This window comes from Tauraco erythrolophus, chromosome 5, assembly GCF_009769465.1.
Source record: "Tauraco erythrolophus isolate bTauEry1 chromosome 5, bTauEry1.pri, whole genome shotgun sequence".
Classification (NCBI taxonomy): domain Eukaryota; kingdom Metazoa; phylum Chordata; class Aves; order Musophagiformes; family Musophagidae; genus Tauraco; species Tauraco erythrolophus.
In genome coordinates this window covers 32347523-32358363 of record NC_141469.1, presented here as the reverse complement: position 1 = coordinate 32358363, position 10841 = coordinate 32347523, and positions in this window count along the sequence as shown.

The following is a 10841-nucleotide window of genomic DNA, read 5'->3' as shown; positions in this document are numbered from 1 at the left end:
TCCAAGGTGAGTCCTTCCTGCAGGATGCAATCCTTACCCATCAAATTGCTCCAGCGCAGGCTTTTCCCATAGCATCACAGCTTCCAGGGAGCAGCCAACCCACTCCAGCATGGGGTCCTCCATGGACTTTAAATGCATCTCTGCTTTGTCATCAGTCTCCAGCAGCCCACAGAACCAATTCTCTAACCACCTACCTTGGGCATTGGGCACAGGCATCTCTGCTCCAGTGTGGGGTTCTCCACAGGCTGCGGGTGGATCTCTGCTCTACCATTAATCTCCACGGGCGGCAGGGGGGCTGTCTGCCATCTCACCAGGGCTGCACAGGAATCTCAACTCCGGCACACCTCCTCCCGCTCCATCTTCACTGACCTGGTGTCTGCATAGCTGTTTCTCACAGCTCTCAGTCCTCTCTCCACTGCAACTGTGCTGGGCTGGATGAACCTCAGCATTCCCAAGTGGCAGTGGCCCAGTGTGGGCAGCAGCCCAGCAGGAGGGCCACCCCTCCACCTTCCCTCTCTTCACTGTAGGTCCAGCCCAGTTCAGGCCCCTTTGTCCCGATCTTAAATAGGATATTCGCAGAGGCGCTGATTGACTCGGCCCTGGCCAGAGGGGATGGGAATCCAACCTGGCCAGAGGCCAGCCCGACCAGTTTTGGAGCTGAGGAAGCTTCTCACAGCTTCTTACAGGGGCCATCTCTGCAGCCCCTCCCCTGCCACAAAACCCCACCACACAAACCCAGCACATGGTGGCATTCTCTCTTGTCTTTTCTGTGGTTTTGGTTTTCGGTGTTTTTTTTTGTTGTTGTTTTAGTTTTCCACTGACAGCCTTTTCAGTTTTTAATTTTGTGCAGCTGAGCAGAATTGTAACATGTAAATTAAGTAAACTAGAAAGAAAGCTGTGCATCTCACTCTTTTGTGTTCAACAAAAAAAGTGGGCAAAGGAATCAAACCAAGACTCTAACTGAATCTATTTTGTCCCTTTGGAGTACAACCTACCAATTTCTGCAGTCAGTGGCACACAGAGAGTAGTAATATGACTACTATCATGTTTTCACCTTCAGATGAAGTTACCGGATATCTGTTTATGGCTGATCAAGGTTTTCAGCATGAATTCCTCATAAAAATGAAATTCTTATATTTGGAGCTTCAAGCAAGCTTCCCACCTACTGTCCCAATAAGCCTCATGAACGGATCGGATGAGAAATGCAACCTACTCAATGTGGATGCATAGTGAGTTTCTCTGGGCCTGTTCTGCAATGGCTAGATGTTTATTATTGCCCTGGCAGCTCGTAGTCTCAACTTCCAATGCTGATACTCTCATGTTCAGCCCTTAGAGCGTCAGTCACCTTTTGACTTTCAATTGTACATGATATGAACCTGCAGGAGAAAGAGATAAATGGAACCCAGGACCTTTTGCCTTGTAATTTCCCATACCACTGCTGCATCGATTTGATGAGTCTTGAGGGTAGCTGTTGCTCGGCAACTTGAAGCTAAACAGGTCCAACATAAGGTGGAGTACGTAAATGCCTTGCTCTGAGCTAGCAAAGTTTCTTGACATCCTGACTCTTCCTCACTGGAGGTTGGACTTTCCTCCTGGTGCAATGTAGTTTACTTCAAGGAGAAAGAAGGAGCTATTGAGAGCTGTGCCTAGCACAATAATCTGTAGGAAAATTGAAATATTCAGCTCCTGCAGATATTTCTTTGGATATCTGTGCTCCAAAGGTGTCCTGTTTAGCAGTGGTTTAAAGGAAGGCCCTGACTAACCAAAATTTTGATGAGTTAATCTTTTTGATGAGCCACTGGTTTGGTTTTGGTCCCTAATCATAATAAAATAGTAGAGGATAACTCAGTGAAATGAAGAGTTGAGGGAAATTAGAAAAATACAAATCCCTAGTTGTCATAGGGAGTAAATAGTGTGACTAGGACTATTGAAGACAGCTTTTGAGCTGCTAAGGGTCTTGTTCTGAAGCCTTGTAGGCTGAGGGAGTGGAGAAAAAACCTCTCCCATAGAGTTTAGTTTGATATGTGGATAATATGGCATTTCTCATACCTGTACAAAACTTACAAGTTCTGGATCAGATCTTAACGGGTAGCACTAGATGAATTTGCACTTGTAGAGGTTTTATTCATAATATTGGCTTTTTTTAAAAGCAAGGAGAATGATTTGACTAATTGATGGAGCTGTTCCCAGAGTTTAGCCCATGGCTGGTATTGTTCCCAGAGTTTAGCCTGTGGCTAGTATTTAGACTGCCTGACTGCCCTGTTCGTGCTCTCTTGACCTTTCATAACTGTGGCTTGGACTATGTTTCACTGCCTATTTTTCAGAAGTGTCTTAAATACTTGAAATACTTGTAGATGATTCCTGAATATCCAATTAGTCATTATTTGGCCAAGAAAAACCTGTATTCAGTAGCTCAAATCATTTCCCATGATGAGTCAATGCTTAAGCCCCCATCGTATTTGCTATCTCTCTCCAAATCCCTTCCAATTTGTTAATGCTTTTTCTGAAATTAAAACAGTCATGCTTTTAATGTCATTGGACGCACAGTAACGTGACAGAAGGGTGGCACATAGCAGTGCTGCGTGGGACTCTGACTGAACCCTGGAACAAGTCCACGCGAGGCAGCCTTGAGGCAGCGACCCACCACAGATACTATTACAGACACTATTGGAAATAGATATCCATATCCAAGAACTACTTTCTTACAAATAACTTGGGGAGCTGAGATGCTGCATATGGGTCTGGCGTGGGTTATACCCATATAGACTTGGATAAAGTTGGGAGAACAGCCTTGAGGCCATCTCACTCTCTGTGGGGTTTGTGGGGCTGGGTATCCTCCTGCTGAATACACTGCCTGCATGGGATCCTGCATGGTCCAAGGATGGCCTTCAACCTCTTCTCTCCACCTTTCTATCCTGATCCAGTACCTTGGTCTTCGTCCTTTGTGGGCAATTCAACACATCTTCAACTTAAGCATGACAAGTAGAGCTTGCCTGAGTACCACGGGCTGGAAATAATGTCTTCCAAAGATTGTGTGGAAAAAATGGACCTTATAATTGTTTTATTTGTCTCTGTAGTTTCCACTGATGGTTTGTAATTCTTTGATGAAAGAAGAAAATAAAAACTGAACTAAAATTCCTTATCTGTTAAAAGGCTCTATTTAGGGGAATTTAGGCTGTGCCACTCTAAAAACTTGGAACTGTAAAAAAAAACCCAAATCTTAAGACACTGAAAAATGATCATGGCCCGGATATTTAGTTGGACTGATACATAATTTTAAAGTGTCTAAATATCTTTTAAAACATCCAGTTTTATCTAGTTTAACAGCTTATTTCTCCTGGCTTTCCGTGAGGCTTGGGTCGGAAGTTTATTCCCAAAAGTGAAGTCGAAATCCTCAGAGCTCTCATGCCAATGCCATCTGAAATGGCTACTGGTCCTCATCTTCTAACACCCAGTCTTTTGGAGAGTGTCAGCCTTGGAGGCCCTGATTTTTTTTGAAAGTGTGAAGATCTGCCTTCAAGGAATTGAGGTCAGTTAAGTGTTTCCCCCATCGGTTATCTACAAACTGAAGTACTCAAAGTCACTTTTTCAAAATGCTTCCCAGCACCTCTATGAAAGTGCGAAGCAAGCCCTAAAGGACTTCTTTTGAATGTTTTGGCATTAATGTTCTGTGAGACAGGGAGAAGAGACAAAGTGAAATGAGTCTCAAAATAGGACTGTCAAGTTCTTTTCTGGTAGAGCTTACATTAATTTTTAATACTCCATCTGTGATCAGAAGGAAAAGAAAGACCTTTAGTTCTCAGCATGGATCTTTTTGAGCACACTTATTTTTCCTCATAGCCGTTATATATTCAGTTCTATGATTCACCCAACTTATTGGATTATTTTTCTTGCTTATGGGAGTCGGGCAGAGTCACTTTTGGGCCTCATCTTGAATTAAGACCACTAAATGCATTATCAGTAACCCCTTAGCAGTGACCCTGCTTACTACTTTACATGTGGGAGTAATAAAAGCGAGCCTTTGAGAGGATAACAAGGTCCTTATGTCAGTTCTATTTTTTAATGATGAAGTTTAAATAATATTGTGTGCTCATAGCAGGGTTTGGTGATCGGTGCGTGTTATTTTGCACATGTTCTTCCTGGATATAGAATCATATTTATTACTGTTGTCCCTTTGTGGTTTGGTTCTACCATCTGGTGCCAAGTTCTCTTCTATTTTTTTGTATCACTTGTGCCTTTGATCACAGCTGAATTTTAACTAGACATCATTTTCTCCTATCATCAAAAGAAACTTTCTGAGTGGCTTCATTTCTCACTGATTAGCCCAAGCAAGCAGAGAGATCACACAAGGTGTATGCTAAAAGAAAAGCATGTATTCAGTTGAATCTTTCTGAGACGGTAAGGCCTTCTCCTGCTTTAATTGCATTCCTCTGCATTATGATAGGATCAGTTCAGTGGATCACCTGGAAGAGGTACAAGGAACTAATTTTTTGGGTCATTGACTTAGTTAATCTTTGACAAGTCAGAAGATGAAACCAGAATTTAATTATCACTGACAGTACTTGTATTGAATTTAAATGATTTAAATTTTTTTTCAAAAGCTGCAAATTTATTTATTTATATTTATTATATTTAAGGAGGGAGGAAAAAAATATTTGTGACCTCAGTATTAACAGGGGAAAAAACCCCATCCACTCATCATCTGCTTTTGTTTCCAGCCTATGAGGAAAAACTGGGGGGAAAAAAATGGCAAAACTTCCCAAAATGGCAAAAAGAAAAAGCAAGTAATTAAAGTCCAATTTTGGAGCCATTGCAGGAGATTTAATTTTTGGAGTATGGCTTGACTGATTCATTCTGGGGATGTCTACCAGAACATAACTCCTCCCCCCTTAGTGTATTGGTACAAATATGATCTTGGTCAATAATGATCAAAATAACTGCTAGAGGCTACAAGGAGTTTGTGAAGTATGTGAGACATGGAGAAAGTTTCAGTCCCATGATCCATTCTAGATTAAACTCTTAGGGTAGAGTGAACAGGAAAAGTCTGTGTGGTCATTTTCTCCACTCTCTACTTGTACCCTCCATCAAATTTCTGGTTCTCAATGTTTATGTGTGATAGTTTCTAAAGCTGGTTTAATCTTGTGGGTCATGAGGGGAAACAAAATTGAAAGCTGAGATAAAAAGGCACTGCTAAACTATTCTCTGTGAGAAAGTTAAAAGCTCCCCAAGCATAATGTAGGTGGTCCCAGAACACATAGAAACATCCCAAAATATCTGCTCCTCTGAACAAATGCAGAGGTCAGAATAGTCTGTGTATCTTTACAGTAAATAGGCCATTTCTCTTATCTACATACATGTTAATCTTGAATTTGAAATATTTGTTTAGAGAACAAATGTGTTTTCCTCTTTTAACATAGCACATAGAAGCTGAAAGAGAAGCCTTCATGGATGGGCCTTTCCTGGATCTCTGTTTTTGCGTGAAGCACAATCAGGGCATAGAGGGGTAAAGGTCTTGCAAAGATAGCTAGAATAGTTTGTCATTTGGGTGTTGTTTTAAAAAAAAGTTGCTAGGAAGATGCTAATTCTCTCCCTGTCTGTCCTGAGAGCACATCGTCTTCTCTGCCCTGTTCTGCAGCAACTGAAAGAGGTAAAAAAAGCAAGATGAGGATTGGTTTCTGCTGTGCATATGAAAAATCTCCTGGATTAATTTAAACTACTGTAGTCTTAAAGCTATGCCTGCTGACTTTGTACTGGAGCAGAAGTGATGTGCTGCCACACACTATCCTGCCAGCTTCCCTAGCACCTAGGGAGGGAGAGAATAGCAAGCCATGAAGTAGTGTTTTGATCTGCTCTCAGTCTCCTTATGTCCTTCAGAAAACAGGTATCTAGACAGCACTGCTTCTGTTTAGTGTTCAACCTCCTACCAGCAGAGTCAGAATAAAAGAGTCAGGTATGAAAACAGTCTGAATCTGAGATATCCGCTACTAAATTTCTCTGATAATAGTAAGAATCATGAGAATGCAAGCAAGTTAAATGTACTGTATTTAATCCACTTTGACTACCTGCCAAAGACGGAAACCAATTTGGTATTTAGTACTGTCTGAGAATTTCTGAACTGCTGCTCTACTGTGGACTGTAGGCTAACCGAAAGGTCTGAGCAGGGAAGAGGTAGTCTGTGATAAGAGCTATTAAAATTTTTTGACTTCACCTTACTGTAGTGATTCAAGTGCAACTGATTAACTTAGCTGATGCAGCTACATCTGCTCATCACTCTGGGATATGTTTGTTCATTTTTAAGATTCTTCTAGAATTGGAGTGAATGTATCATATTTAAACCTAAGCCACAACCTGATGTCAGCTCTCTGGGAAGCCTGCAAGGTTTTCTAAAACCTAGAAATGAAAAGGTATAGATGGGAAGTCTCTCTGTTCCCAACCATCCCTTCCTGGCAGCTTTTTAATGCTTTTAGCTTTGGTCATACATCTGTGCAATACTGCCAGTAGCCCTGTTTGATACAGGTCAGTGTTACACACACAACAAACATACAAGAAGGACAAGTGATGTTACACAGAGTGCCAATAATGGGCTGAAAAATAGCCAGATGAGGTAGAAATGATACATGATAGAAATATTGTACAGGTGGCAGGAGCAGTAGCTGATCTACTGCTCACCTCAGAAAGGTGCAGGGTCACAGGGTACCCAGAGGAGGGCAACCATGTACAGGGAAATGGACAGAGCTTCACAGAAACACCCACTGTAAAGCTTAGGTTCAAATCCTTTGGGAAGGAAGAAAAGAATGGGTGATCTAAGGTAGGGTAACGAAACGACCCTCCAGACCTTCTGTTCTCCATGCCTTACAGCATGCAACCATGGAATATTTACAGATGGTGGTGACGAAGTGATAAATTTAAGTGTGTTGCTAATTACCTTAAATGTCTTTCTTAGGCCCCCATCTACCCTACTTACACTGTAAATTTTTTTATCTTGGTACCAAAGTAGATGTCCTGCTTGAATGTAAAAGGTCTGTGGAAGCTGAGAAACAAAAGACTTTTGGAGCTTTTGGGGATTTTTGTTTAATTGGCTGCAGTGGAGCTTGTTAAGGATGTGATGTTTGGGGTGCCAGATGCAGGCAATTGGGACCTGGGAGTTCCCCCTTCCTGGGTGTGGCTCTGATGCCCGGGATCTCTAGGTCCCAGACCTGTGGGTGCAGCTACTGCTGTTTCCAATTGCAAGCTCAGCGAGCAGTGAGGAGGGTCCCACAGTGGTGTGCAAACACCACACGCACACACACTATACACGTGCATGATGCCAGAAGGGCCCCAACAGCACTCACGTAGAGTACATACACAGTACACAGAGCCTAGTCCTGTTACAACTCTCTGGCTGTTCAGGATTGGAGTTCACCAGTGAAAACATATGTCCCCCATGCCCCAGGGTGACATGTATGCTCACGTTCACAGACCCCTCAGATATCAACACAAGCTCTCAAGCCATGTCTGCACCTTGGGCCTCTTACCCAGCCACTGATTCAGACCTTGAGTCTTTCCAGATGCAAGTCTTCTCCTACTTGCCTGCTAATCCAGACTGAAGTTTGCTAGCAAACTACACATGCACACACATGGACATAGAATTATACTCACTTGGGAAATATAACACAGGTCTCTCCAGTTGCCGACACTTAGACGGTGCAGTTTATGCCTTGGTCTCTGCAGTTGCTGTAACTTTGGCCTTTCAGCACTCACATGTAGGTCAGAGAGAGATTACATAGGGGGAAAAAAAAAGTGAAGAAAGGATTTAATGTGAAAATAGACTAGATTGCAGGCACAAGGCACAGGACTCAGCCAGCTGAGCACACTGCCCAGCACACTGCCTACATGCATCCCCCCTCCTCTCTGATTTTCCTACTCTTGTGTCTCCCTGATCCACTCTGGTCCTTCCCTTTGCTCCATTCCCTAAGCAGGCCATAATAAGTTTTGCAAGGTCCCTGAAGCCACCTGTAATATCCCATAGTATTAATGACAATCACATTTCATATTTCTTTTCAATGACAAAGTTCAGGCTGACACTTTTCAAAGCTGTGCCCAAACCATTGCTTTATTGGCCCATCGGTCAGTGACCAACGTGATCCCTGCTAATGTCTCCTTCATTACCTGCCCATTAATTCCTCAGTGTCTGTGGGTTTAATATATCACTTTCCCTTTTACTTATTTATTCTGTTATACTGAATATTCCTTAACCAGACAACTTACTGAACCAAGTGCTCCTTTATGGTGCATAGCGGTGCACTCGTCAGTATGTTGGTGTGTATAGGAGCCATATAGCACACTGCGCCCCGGGTGTTGCAGGGGATGAGCCAGGCCAGTTCTCCCATCCTCACGTTTGGAGCAGACCTGGATGTGCAAGCCTCAGGCGTGGGTAATCTCCAACAACACCACCAAAAGCTTCTATCTCTCCTCTTGCCCAATAATTCCTCTTGATCCTTTAAGGAAGACAAGGAAAAGTCAAACCAGAAAGACAAGAGCTTTAAAGGGCTCCTAGGCAGCCTGGTGTACATGACTATGGCACAGGGCAGGATATAGCCTTGGAGGCACAAATAGCGGGTAGAGCTCTGCTCCTGCCATCTGAGATGGTGGCCCCTTAAAGCCACTTTGCAGCTCCAGGCAATGTCATAAAGAAACCCAAGGTGACCCTCAGGAGTGAGGGTACCATGTGGTGGCCACGTGTAAAGGTGGCAGCTCTCTCCCTGGAAGGTCTGCACTGAGGCCGAGGACTCCTGACCCTTGGCAAGGCTAATTAGGCTGAGCATATTGCTGTGATGATGAGACACAATGTTCATTGTGTTCCAGAGCTCATCCAAGTTAATCACTAGGTTGTACTGCCTTATGCCAGGCAAAGAAAATACAGTCTCCATTTGATTCTGATTAATATGATATGAAGGCTCACAAGCTCATTGAACTGGGAGTGATGTGGTAGAAATCAATGCATAGACAACCTGCAAGTAATATTAGATGGATACGATAATCCTGAGAACAATAAATGACATAATGCCTATCACAATCATTTAACTCGAGGTAATAACGATTGGGCATCCACAAACGGCACCAAATCATTATTCCCAGTGTGATGGGACTTTGTCTCATTAGTGTTTGAGATAAAGTATGGAGCACAGTAGGAATGTGGAGTATTACAGCAGGGCTAATAGTACTGCCGAAAGCAGGTGTCAAGGATTTGCAAAATCCTTTGCTTTGGGGGATCCTGGTAAAGTGGATTTAAGTTTACTGACATTTAAAATATGTGGCATCTAAACTGGGACTGGTGGCCTGAAGTGTGGTGGAGGGGATGAGACACTAACGAGGATATAATGTCTAGGATGAAGGATGGGCGAAATCATAGGCAGAAACAAAAGCCAAGAAGAAAAAAAAACAAAACAAACCCAAACAAACCAGAAAAGGCGAAAGGTGACTGGATTACAGCTACTGAAGGATTAGTTCTGCAGCAGAGCTCCCCTCAAAGAGTGCTGGGATGGATGGGGGAGGTGTCACTCCGTGCTCTTTTCTGCAGAAAATTGCAAGAAAGACATCAGCATTTCCAAGGACTGGAGATCAGCTTCTGTTTGTCGATGTAATCTACGCAGCCTTTTGTGCTGTAAGGAATTTAGCCTCATCACTTAGGTTAGATCAGGGCAGACTGAAACTTTCCCTCTTTAACACAAAAAGCCTGGCTCGGGCACACAGCAGGGCTTGTGCTCGGGCGCACTCTCGCTGTACCCGAGCACATCCCGTACAAACGTAGCAAATGGGTCTTCAGAGCAGCCGACTGCAGGCTGCCAGGGAGCTGGGCAGAAGGTGAAGTGCTCCTGCCCTTGGAGACTTGGAGACCACACTTTCAGAGTTGTGTTGGTATTTTTTTTTTTTTTTGACAGTCTAGGCATGCTGCAGTGTGATCAGGGCAGAAAAAAAAAAAAAAAAAGACAGCTAAATAATGTTGTCCTTAGAAGTTTGTTCTTTGATGGGCTTTGGTGCTGTTAACTCCCAGGGCAGACTCTGCAGTTTCCAGATCTGGTAGGAAATACTGGAGGCAAGAAAAGTCACCCACCCCTGCAGAGCCCTGCAGCAGAGGAACTTCTTTACTGCAGAGCTCCCCAATCCATCCATAGGAGATGAGATTCCAAATATGATGAGACATCAACTGCTTTTTGAGATGCACAGGGCTTTCTCCTGCCCTGTCAGCCTCTTTTGTGTGTTTCCCTACAGGGGGGTTTATTTGATTACATTATCATCAGCACCATAACTCCCCTCCAATCTCTCTGATAGCTATCAGCAGGAGCCAGTGTGCTCTGACTGCAAGGACAGACTCTCTGCTCTCATGTGTGAGCAGGCATCTGTCCTCAAAGGAACACACACACGCTACCTGGAAAGGCAGGATGCTTTGGTCAGTTTTGGTCTAGATTTTTGAAGAAAAATCTCTTTTTCTGCAATAAGGATGGAAAAAATATATTTTTTTTTATGTGTAGATAAGAAACAGGGAGTTCACCTCCTACCTAAAGCAAGTTTCTCCACCAGACCTGTTGCATAGGGATAAAAACATTCAATGCATGTTTCTCGGTTTAAAAACAAATATCCTCCCAAAAAATAACTCCAAAAACTAAAACCAAAATCAATTTAAGATAAACTTAATAGAAAGTTTTCATCCACTTAAAGCTTGTATTGTTGTTCTGCGATGTTCTCTACGTTTTTGTGAGGTTATTAATTTAAGAATAGACAGAAAAGACTAATATACCTCCAAGTTTACTTCTGTAAACTGGATCTTATCTTAAGTAAATTACCCAGGAGGAGCATGCAGA